Here is a 12,083-nt window from a genome sequence, read left to right on the forward strand (position 1 = left end):
TCTACTCGTATTCAATTTCTACCAAGTCTATTAACATCCTCGAGTCTAGACCATCAATAATGTATGTAACCTTAAAGGATACAAGACCATAAACAAGTCTCAAATATCCTAAAGCATGTAAAATAATTCAACTAAAACTTTCAAAATGCACAATCATGAGTGAAACCATGTAATACCATTCACACAGTTGTAACGGGTAAAATCGTATAAAATTGGATTTTCGGTGTGCATGCTAGCCCAAAACTTAAAAGAGTGAAAAAGGTCATCATGAACTCACCTGAATCAATCTAACACCTGCAACGAGCTAGGAAATCCTTAAGTGCACAGTCACAAGCAAGGGCCTGTAAATTATACACAACGCGTTACTAAACTAGACCGTAAGAACACTCTTGCCTAATAGGCCGTTCAAGCCCAACACTTTGGCCCAAGGCCCAACAACTTGGCCCGAGGCCCAACACTTGGCCCAAGGCCCAACACTTTGGCCCAAGGCCCAACACTTGGCCCAAGGCCCAACACTTTGGCCCAAGGCCCAACAACTTGGGCCGAGGCCCAACCCAAACCCAATTACTTTACCTCAACCCCTAAAACCTTTCAACTAACCAAATCCACCCTACGATTATGGCCGGGGCTAACCATGATGCACAACTCACCCGCCGGTAATCAAATCGAGTCGAATACGCGCGTAATAAACCTTAAAACCAGTTGTTAAATGAATCAGCCCCAAATGGACCAAATTCCCATCTTAACCTTTTCTTACATAATTATGTCACCCGAGTTGATAGGGTTGACGGTTCCTTTTTACAACTTTCAATTTAACATTTAAACGAAAATTCGCGCACCGCCGACTCGATTGACCAATCACCAACCAAAACAGCCCTGAGTATCAAAAATTTAATTTTCCCACAGCCCTTAAAACCCCCTAGGGCTGTACAAACTGATTCGGTTGGTCATCTGATCGATTAACTTATCAAACTCAACAATTGCCAATCCTACACCCGATAAACCCTAGTTTTCGAACTAAAATATATTGACCAACCTAAACACCTCCATTGGCCATGAAATTATAATATGATGTCCATGCCATACCTAGTGGGATTTTGATGCAAAAACCTCACTCAAAACAGCCCCGGAAAAGCTTAATTGGACAGCCACCCGGTTAGCTTACAATAAAACGTTTTTCGATCAATACGTGCAATATAAGGATCAATTAACGTGTAAAAAACTTGGGGAATCATAGAACCGACCTGGAATTGGAGTTTTATGGCCTAATCACAGCTGCAAAAAAGAAAAATCGGGGGTGCTTGGCTCTTGCTTACTGCCGATCGCAGATGGGGGGGGGGGTGGGCTAAGGTTAGGATTATTTGTTTTATGATATAAAATAATAATTTACACTCTAGTCCCTCTAGTATGAAGTGTGTAGCAACTTGGGTGGAAGTTGAAGTTAGAAACCCTTTCGAGGGTGGTCAAGGAGCCCTCGGAAGGATGCCAGGCCAAGCCCGGAAGGTGAACACAACACTACAAGGTTAAACCTTTTTATCAAAAATTTACGGACGTTACATTTTTGGCTTAACGGATGATACAATACTTGGTTTGTAACTATCTTTCGCGTTTAAATCTATAGCGGGTAGTTAAACGAGCATGCTTTTGTTTAACTTGTTTGCTATTGAACTAAGGTCATATTATTAATATATTAGCTTATATTAAACGTATGTCACTTATAGATTGCCCCCCAGGATATCTGGGTCATAACCCGACCCGTTCGGTTAATCGTTCGTTCGTTTCGTAAAAAGCGTTTATTTGCTAAATCGATAAATACGTACTGAGGTGTACCTTGTTTTGGCTCAAATGTCACATCTTCCCCCGTTAGAAAATTTCGTCCACGAAATTCAATTATTCAACTTTGTCCTGGTTTGGAAATATGTGCGGGTATTTCTTTTTAAATTCAGATTTTCGTTCCCACGTGAATTCGGGTCCCCGTTCTGAATTCCACCGAACTTTTACTAGAGAAATTTTGTTATGTCTTAATTGTTTTATTTTCCCCTCTAATATTTCCACCGGTTCCTCTACGTAGTTTAGTTTTTTTTTCATTTACGTTCAAGTCTTTTAATGGCACGATTTCAGTTTCGTAGGTAAGACACTTTTTCAGGTTTGAAACGTGAAAGACATCGTGAATAGAACTCAACTCCAAAGGAAGTTTCAGTCGGTAAGCTACAGGACCGATCTTAAAAATTACTTCATACGGCCCAATGTATCGCGGAGCTAGTTTACTGGTTTTGCCGAATCGAATAACGCCTTTCCACGGGGATACTTTGAGAAATACTTTATCGACTAGTTTTCTGCGAACATCAGCGTAAATTTTCTGTCGATGTCGGGCGATTTTCAATTTATTAGTGATGTTACGGATTTTGTCGGTGGTTTCTCGAATCAAGTCAGATGTTGCAATTTAAATGTTGCCAATTTTCAAACTAATAAAGTATCAATACATGTTCTTGCTCGTATCGTACCGGTTACAGTGCTGCTCGTATAATATTATGATAACTATTAGTATTCTATGATTAGACCAGTGGAAAATGTTGGTCCTATATTTCTTCAAGATTTAATATACAGTTGCAATGTAATTATCCCAATATTGGCATAGTTTCTCCCAGATTGATCTTTTATTTGGGAACGACAGGTCGTGCTTAAACCGATTCGGTTTCCTAAGTTTTGTCAAAAATAAGAGGCCTGATGTGTATCTTGATCTGAAATAAATGGGATTGACATGCCATTCTATGATTTTCAGTTGCGTAGTTGTTATAGGTCGGGAGAAGGTATGCAATTTAAGTTAGCCGACCAATTAGTACCCGAGCCATACTATGTTCTCGGAATGATTTACGAAAGTGTGTTGTGAAGCCCATTATAATCTGTTCTCACTTCTACTGGGAGTTTCCGGTTATTATAACATTACTGAGGGTTTTTGATACTCTGCTTTAATTATTGCACGAGTTAGACATTCGGATCACCAATTATATTTATTTGAATGTTTGTGCATTTTATCGGCACATAGATGAATAAAATCTTTGGACTTATGTGCTTCATCAGTGATTAGGTCACATAGTTTAACAAAAGTTGAAATCTAGACTCGGTTTGTTGGAGGTATAGAATTTCATCGGTTTTCCTTTCCAAAGTTCTTATCGTCCCCGTACAAAATTTTGTTTTCTAAATGTTATGGTTTCTTTTGGGCGATATGAATATGCCCGATAATGTTTGTCTAAACAATCGTTTCAAATACCTGTACTTTCTAGTGTTTAACTTTAACCGTTCACCTTAAGGCATCGGTTTTTTCATCATTATTATGGTTTCTCATCTCTACTCATCTTCCTTACCCCATATTTAGATTTGTCAGATCAATTACAGATTATTAACTTTTGTAATTTATGTACTATATGCATCTGATGTCATATAAGTAGTATTCCCATGGCTTAGGTGCCAAAGCAATTGTCTCACACTTCGGGCAAGAATAGTGTAATTTAATAATTTTTAATTTTTTAATTTTTGTTTTCTTGTGCACTTCTGATTGTATGAATCTCTGCATTAGTATGCATCCTCAATCTTTTCGGGATGTATCACAATAGGTTATAAGTTCATTAGTCCCTTCTAGGAGATTTATTATGACTGTTTGACAAAGTTTCTGTTTTAACGAGTAAAAGTCATTTCTTGTTCTCTTTCCCAATCATAAAATCAGTTTTCTTTAGTTTAAAGGGTTAGAGGTTGGGCTAAACTGGAAAGTGTACAACGAAGCGCCGTTTATACTCGGCTAGTTCCAAAATTTGGCGAATTTCTTTTTTTGACTCTAGTGTATATCAGTTTTGCTCGGGTGTTTGTAAATTCCATTTCAACTAATAACGTGTTCTAAGAATCGTATTTCTTGTAGCTAGAATTCATACTTGGACAACTTGGTATACAATTCCTCCTGCCTCAAAACCTCCAAGATTGACCATCAGTGTTTTTCATGTTCTTCTTCGGTTTTCGAATATATCAAGAGATCATTACTAAAGTTATAATGAATTTGTCGCGATACGGTTTACAAAATCGGTTCGGGTGATCCATGAAAACTGGGGGTGTATTAATCGGTCCGAAGGGCACAACTAAGGGTTCATAGTGACCATGCCTTGCTCGAAACGTTGTTTCAGAAACATCTTCCTTTTGGATTTTAACTTGAAGATAGTCTGAGTGGAGATTGATTTTCGAGAAGTAATTCGCTCCCTTGAGTTGATTGATCAATTCGTCGAATCATGAGAGAAGATGCTAGTTGTTTTTTGTTTTTTTACAAACACCACCGGTGCTTCCAATGAGGATAGCTAGATTCTATGAAATCTCTGTCTAATAATTCTTGTAGTTGGGTAATTAGTTCTTACATTTCAGAGAATGCCAGACTATAAGGTGCCTTGGTAATAGTTGTTGCTCCTAAGGTTAGGTCAGTTCGGAGTTCAATTTGTCGGATAGTGGGATTTCGGGTAGTTCATCAGTAAGGATATTGGTGAATTCGAGTATTACGGGGATATTCCCTATATGTTTCATTAGAGTTTTTCATGGTTATGCAGAAATGCCATACACCCTTGGCGTAAGAGTTTTAATATTTTAAGATAAGGTACGAGATGTGATATTGAATCAAACTACTCTTCTTGTACCATAATCGCTTCATCATCTAGGTGAGGAATTTTAACTATTTAGTCATTACACACGTTTTCTGCCTTGTATTTAGCTAACCAGCCCATACTGACAATTATATCGATGTTTCCCAACTATACCAGGAGTAGATCAATATGAACCGGTTGGTCTTTTAAGAGAATAGGACAGTTTTAGAATATTTGGTTAACAATTATAGGTTTATCGTTAGTGAAGTCTATAGCATAAAGATCTTATTAGTTCATTAACCAGTTCATTTCCCAGGGATGAAAAGTTAGTGGAAATAATATTTCTATCATTATCTTTATCAAACGAAGTTGAAGCCTACTAATAATTAATTATGGATGTACCCTTCATCACAGTTAAGTCTTGTTGTGTTTTATCAAGTCCGATCATTAATCGCGGCCTCTAGCCGAGTTAGACGTCGATGTTCGTTTTAGGTTTAACTTGGGATAGTTCCTTTTGGAGCGTTTCGTACTTCCACACTCATAGTAAACATGAGGGTTTGTCATAGTCCATGATTGAATTGGTTGCGATTTGGTTCATTGGGAATGGTGAGGTTTGGACGATCAGTTTACAGCACTTATAATGGTTCCATAGCTACAAGTATAATATCGAATCTTCTAGTTTTTGTAACGTATCTTTATTCAACATTCCTTTATAATGACTACATAACCACACCTTGGTGAAGATCATTTTATATTTTTCGTTCAGAACTAAAGTTAATTGACGTATCTTTTTGAGTTGTAGGGCGCGCACATTTAATTTGTTGTAGTTATTGTACCCCCGTTTTATGATTAGTTGGTTATATACGAGATGATTTTCCCGGGTTTTCTCAAAACACTATTTCTGACCAAATAAAAAGCTACCACATCGGCTTGTGTAACGACATTTTTAAAGATTTAGTGGTAAACTGAATAATTTAAAGTTCCGACTTCTGAGGCTACTAACTGTCGCACCAGTCGAGCCAGATCGATAAAACGGTTCGTGTATCCCAATTAATCCGCACCTTTCATTTTTAGTTTCCCGAGTTCATATTCTAATATCTAGATTTCATTCCTTGGAAGAAAATGTTTTCATAAAAGGGTTTTAAGTTTTGTCCAAGTCACACGGTTGTTTGCCTCTTGTTCCCGAATTTGTACAATCGTTATCTATCACATATGTGATGATCAATTTCTGGTATTGATAACATATTTTATCATTTCGATTCATTTTACTAACTCATTTGATTCTTTAGTATCATTAAAATTTACATGTTTGCACAACTTAAATCGTTTAAACTAGTATTCCCGTTGTGAAGGATCACTGTTGTTATGACTAGTATTCGTGTTTGGTAAGAGATTTTTTTTGCCAATGGCATTTAGTGGGGGAAATTATCATTATCGGTAGTGGTATTAGTGCTCGATGGGGAAGTATTATTTGTGACAATGTTCGTATTTATCATGAAAGTAACATTTGTAACCGTATTAGCATTGGGTGGCGAAATAATATTCACGGCCGTATTAGTGTTTAGCATTTGATTTGTATTCATTTTGTACTAATGCCGGCAGCGAATCGCGCTGCGATTGTCAAAGTTACCAATTGCAGTTGCCGAACAATCATTTCAGCCACAACTGCCTCAAATCACGTGTTTGTTTTCTTCGGGGCCATTCTATAATGATAAACAACTAAACTTCACATAATAGTAATTTTTCCTATAACTCATTGCGCAGGGAATCACATTAGCTAACAGTCAGGTAATTCAAATAACGGACACGTATTACACACACCAAATCATATATCCATATACCCAGGATAGTACATAGACTTAGCCTGATAAGGCCATTGTTTGCATGTATATATCGAACGTTGTCACCCAGTGACAAGTAATTTTAACCCGGTAAAGGTCAATGTTTGTACTAAAAGATTTAGATCATCTTCCATATCAGCATAACATACTATCAAATGCTTGCATAGAGTATCGGAATTATACACAACAGTGTCATACTATCCTTGTCTATCCGAGCCCACATTATAATAATCATGCATAATTCACAACTTGTATAACAATCATTCCAATATAGTCCCATCATTGGGTAACTGTTTTATCCTGCCTCTCCCATAAGTAAAGATTTGTTCGTTAAAAATTTAAACAAGATGTTATAGTCGGAAGGCATTTGTATACTTCCTTTGACCTTTGGATGTTATTAAATATAATTAGAAAATATTCTTTCACCAGGTCATTCAGTATCCGTAAGCATGCCAGGTTTAGTAAAAGTGGTAATTTACTGGTTGGTGTAAGTATGTCCCATTCCAGTCCACGTACGTCATCGATTCGTGAGCATGGGGTTTTTCTTCAAGAATAAACCGATTGGAACAACAAAATATGGAGAGGTTGGAGGTCCTCGTACATAGATGATTTGCAGAGTTTGCTAGTTCAGAAGGTTCATCAGAGTCAATTGCTTCGGTGATATGTAAAGGGAATTATTATTATTAGTATTCCTTTTTGGAAATATCTTTAGTACCTTTTATGTACTGGTAATCATGGTCTGTTACATAACTGGGGACTCAATAAGGTAATTATTATATTTATAATTTAATAGTTCGGGATCATCACTAGACATTCTCCCAGGAATATTGTTTGATTTCAAAAACGAAAGCGAAGAGACGAACGGAAAATTGGTTATTTTACTATTTGAAAGCAAGTATGTAGGATAGGATTTGATCCAAGTGGAGAAGTGTTGTGCCCTCTAGATATGATTGTATGTAGGTTACACCTCCCACAGTTCTTTCCTGGGCTTAGAATTTACGCTCGGTCTGTGATTCAATCATACATTAAGGTTTAATTTGGACTTGATAGAACGTCCACACATTCTCGTTCACAGGCAAGATCAGTTCTTCATCCGATATGGGGCTACCGATTTCGACATCTTTCGGCTCAACGATTTATCATAAAAATAATATTTTTCGATAGTATGAATCAGAGTAAGGGATATTATTACTTAAGGCCTAATAAAATATTTTATTTGTTATGGTCCAGTACCATATTAATTACGATAAAATATAATATTATTTTTAATAAATAAAATTTTAAGTTAATATTTTTTATAATCTAATATAATATTCGTTACACGGAGACTTAGTATTACTGATAGTACAATACGTACACGTATTCGTACACCTTGTTCCAATTAAGCACGTATGTGTGTTACATATATATATATATATATATATATAATTTAATAACTTAGTATTTCCCAGAGTTAATCGAGCCTTTGGTTATATTTTAGGTATCCTAAGGGGCAACTTAATCCTTTATAACCAATGGCTCTGATACCAACTTCTGTCACACCCCGTTGAGCGATTTGCGGAAGCGTAAAACGGAAATGTAACAGACACCGCTGGTATCAACCACATTATTTATAAAGAACAATACAAACTAGTCTACAATATTTTACATCGATCAAACTTTGTTTACAACTAGGTGATACAAACTAAATCTAGCCCGTTAAGCGACGTTACTTCCTATTAGCACACTTGCATCAATTCACCCAGCAGTGATCGCAAGTCAAACACGTAGCAGATTGACTTTCTAATCCAATCCGATACCTGAAAAACATGTTAAAATGGGTCAACTACAAGTAGTTGGTGAGTTTCATGAGTTTCAAGAAATCAGTTGTGCGTACAATAATCACAGTTTGTAAATATGCAAGTATGTATGTATGTACGTTCACAAGTACGTTTGTTTGTATGATTATGATGTAATTATGCTAAGCTACAGTGAAGCCTTAACTGTTCGTGCTGCGTGCTTCCATTTCCCACGCTTAATCAACCACTGTGGCTCCCTTTCCACCCACAACATGCCCCGAGTAGCTATGTTTAACACTACATACCCCGCCTGGGTTTGTCAAACCAATAGTACTATTCACAAGCCACCGGCTCAAAGTTAATCATTGTGTTTGTGGGGACTTTCGTGTGTTAGCACTTAGATAATTCCCATCATCAAACAGTTCAGAGTATATATAGATATATCAACATGTTTTTCACCCCAAAAGTTCGTAAAAGCAGTTTAAAAGTGGGGTCATGAAACTCATGGTTTAATCGGTATTCAATAGCACGTCAGTTCGAGGTTTGTTTGAATTGTAATCACTGGTCCCTATAATCAATATTATAATAATATTAATATTTTAATATTATTGTAATCTCAATACTAAACTGGGCTGTATAACTAATCTGGGTATAGCTGAAACGCCTAGAAAGTGGCAATAGGCTTAGGTTGTGATGTTGTTCAATGTGTAATACTTAAAACCGAACTTGGCTCAGTTTCCCATTTTCCCAGCTGGGCCAAGTTGTTCGTTTACGCGTTCTGAAAACAGTTATGGGAAAATAAACTTGGGTAAATGTGCTGGTTAATAAAATGATTAAGTAATAAAGAAAGATCACATATTGGGGTCCCGGATTAGCTACGGGGCCCGTTTCCGTTTATTCAGTTTGATTTGAGAAGAAACGTGCACAATCTATCCAGATTGTTCGTTTTTACTTAATTAATCCAAAAATATGATTTTTGTTCACTCTTGGTGTTTTGATATTCCCGCAGGTTCGTTAATCGCGAACGTGCCGGTTTTTATTAAAATTGAATTTGTTTAATCTTCAAATTAGCATAATTAATTAACCATTAATCATTAAATTATGAAAATTTAGTCAATTATCGAATAAAACATGTAGATTTTTATAAAAATATTTTTGGAATTATTTACTGGTTTATTAATTTATAAAAATTCATTTTTCTTGCTATATTTAGCCTGAAAATTGTCCGTTTATCCCAAATGATTTCCAAAAATTTCACAAAAATTCCTGAATGTTTGAATTATGTCCCAAAAGCATCTATGCCAATTCCAGAATGTAACAAGCTTGTTCAATATTCTTTTCGGTTCAAATTCGGCTATAAAAATTCATATGAACACATATGCACAAAACATCCTTAAACTTTTCCAATTGATTCCAAATTTTATATGTTATCAAAATATACCAAATCTGAGTTTCCCATAAAATTTCATAATTTTTCAAGCATTTTAACTATTTTTCCAAAATAAACATCCCAATTCGATAATAAATTCACCAAATATTTTCGGATGGTCAAAAAATTACCAAATTTGAACAGGGACTCAATGACATGGTCCCTGATGTCCCTAAAAAATTTCAAGAGCTAATTTTATTCACATATAAACGTTAACCTAAACAGCCCGTAAACGAGTGTTTCGGCATTACCTTAGCGGTTTTGGTTCGTTTCCGCCTTTCTAATCAACTTTTCAAGCTCTTGTGCTCCTATGTAGGTTAGATACAAGTTCTATATCACAAACCAAGCAATTTTTCATCAACCTAACAGCCTTTGACTTAGGGTTTCGGCTAGTGCACAAAAACGAACTTTTGAACCGTAAAAATGCCGTTTCAACCCTCTAATCCGTGTTTATGGCCAAAAAACTATCAAACCAGATTCATCACCATGTGTATGATCAAAAAATGTTTATGGAACATTTTTAGGATTTTTACATGGTTAGGAATGATTTTTGGCAATCAAAGATTAATATTTATGAAAGTCATGTTTAAAATATGATTAAAATGATCAAGTCTTTGTGATTTACCTTGAGATTTTTGAATGTATGAGAGAGTCCAGGAGTTTAACAATCAGAACATACAAGAACTGGTTAATATATCTTGATATGCCTATTTATATAAAGTGTAACTTAAAATGGGGGGTTTAGTCAAGGTTGGCAGCCGGAACTTGGGCCCCCAATTTAGGTCCAATTTTGGCCCGACAATCTGATTTTTCAAGCCCAAACACTAAAGCCCAAGTCCAAATTTACATTGGGTTCGGTTTTGGTGCGAAAAATATCTCGGGTGCGTTAAACAGTGCGAAAACGAGTGTTTTTTGGCTAGTTTTGTGTAAATTTATAAAAACATACTATACGTTTGTAAAAATCAAAAATATTTTCACGGATCGCTTAAAACATTTCAAATAAGTGTTTGGTAAGTCTTTTTCGGCTTAACGGATGATACAATGCTTGGTTTGTAACTATCTTTCGCGTTTAAATCTATAGCGGGTAGTTAAACGAGCATGCTTTCGTTTAACTTGTTTGATATCGAACTAAGGTCATATTATTAATATATTAGCTTATATTAAACGTATATCACTTATAGATGCCCCCCAGGATATCTGGGTCATAACCCGACCTGTTCGGTTAATCGTTCGTTCGTTACGTAAAAAGCGTTTATTTTCTAAATCGATAAATACGTACTGAGGTGTACCTTGTTTTGGCTCAAATGTCACAAGAGAGTAGAGAGAGAAAGTGCTAAAAGTGTCATATCTTGTAATACTTTGATTTATCAATGAATATGAGTTTAACGTTGACTTGATTGTGTTCATTTTTAATGGATTCCGCACATTGAGTTAGAGGCTGTAACATTCAGAGATCCTAATTATAATATACTCAAGATCACAGATCATTTTCAGGTTATAGGCATATGACTTCTGGCGATCTTGAGCAGCATTCATCCTTGCCTTTAACTGATAAAACCTTGAGGAAGTTTCTTGCACGGCTTCTAAGCTTCCAAGCTTTTTATGACCAATTTCTCCCCAACATACAGGAGTTCTACAACGTCTACCATACAACATCTCAAACTGAGGCATAGCAATACTCGAATGGTAGCTGTTGTTGTAAGAGAACTCTGCTATGTGAATGTGAAGATGATCATCCCAACATCCTCCAAAGTCTAACACACATGCACGTAGCATATCCTCAAGGGTTCGGATAGTCCGTTCGGACTGCCCATCTGTTTGAGGATGATACGCTATGCTGATGTTCAGTCATGTTCTCATCACTTCATGGAACTTCTTCCAAAATCTTGAAGTAAAGCGGGTATCTTTGTCAGACACGATTGACAGCGGCACCCCATGCTTTGTTACAACTTCCTTAATGAACACGTTCGCTAATGTTTCTGAAGAGATGGCCCTCGTATAGGCAGGAAATGAGCACTTTTTGTCAAACGGTCCACAATCACCCAGATGGTATCATGATTTTCAGATGTATGCGGTAGTTTAGTTATGAAATCCATGGTGATGTGTTTCCATTTCCACTTGGGTATCTCCAAAGGCTGAATCTTGCCATACAGTTTTTGACATAATCTACCACTTCGTTCTTCATACCCGGCCACCAATAGTCTTTCTTCATGTCTTGATGCATCTTGTTAGATCCAGGATGGATCGAGTATCGAGACTTAAGGGCCTTATCTAAGATTCGTCCTCTATGATTCCCATGCCGTGGAATCCACATCTGATCAAATCTGGTCTTTACACCATGAGTATTATCTATCAACTCAACCTTCTGCCCAAAAATCATTTCTTACTTCATTAACCCTTCAGCCATAAGCACCTCTGA

This window comes from Bidens hawaiensis, unplaced genomic scaffold (assembly GCF_021521415.1).
Source record: "Bidens hawaiensis isolate Kalapana, Puna unplaced genomic scaffold, B.hawaiensis_p1.1 tig00030213_1, whole genome shotgun sequence".
Taxonomy (NCBI): domain Eukaryota; kingdom Viridiplantae; phylum Streptophyta; class Magnoliopsida; order Asterales; family Asteraceae; genus Bidens; species Bidens hawaiensis.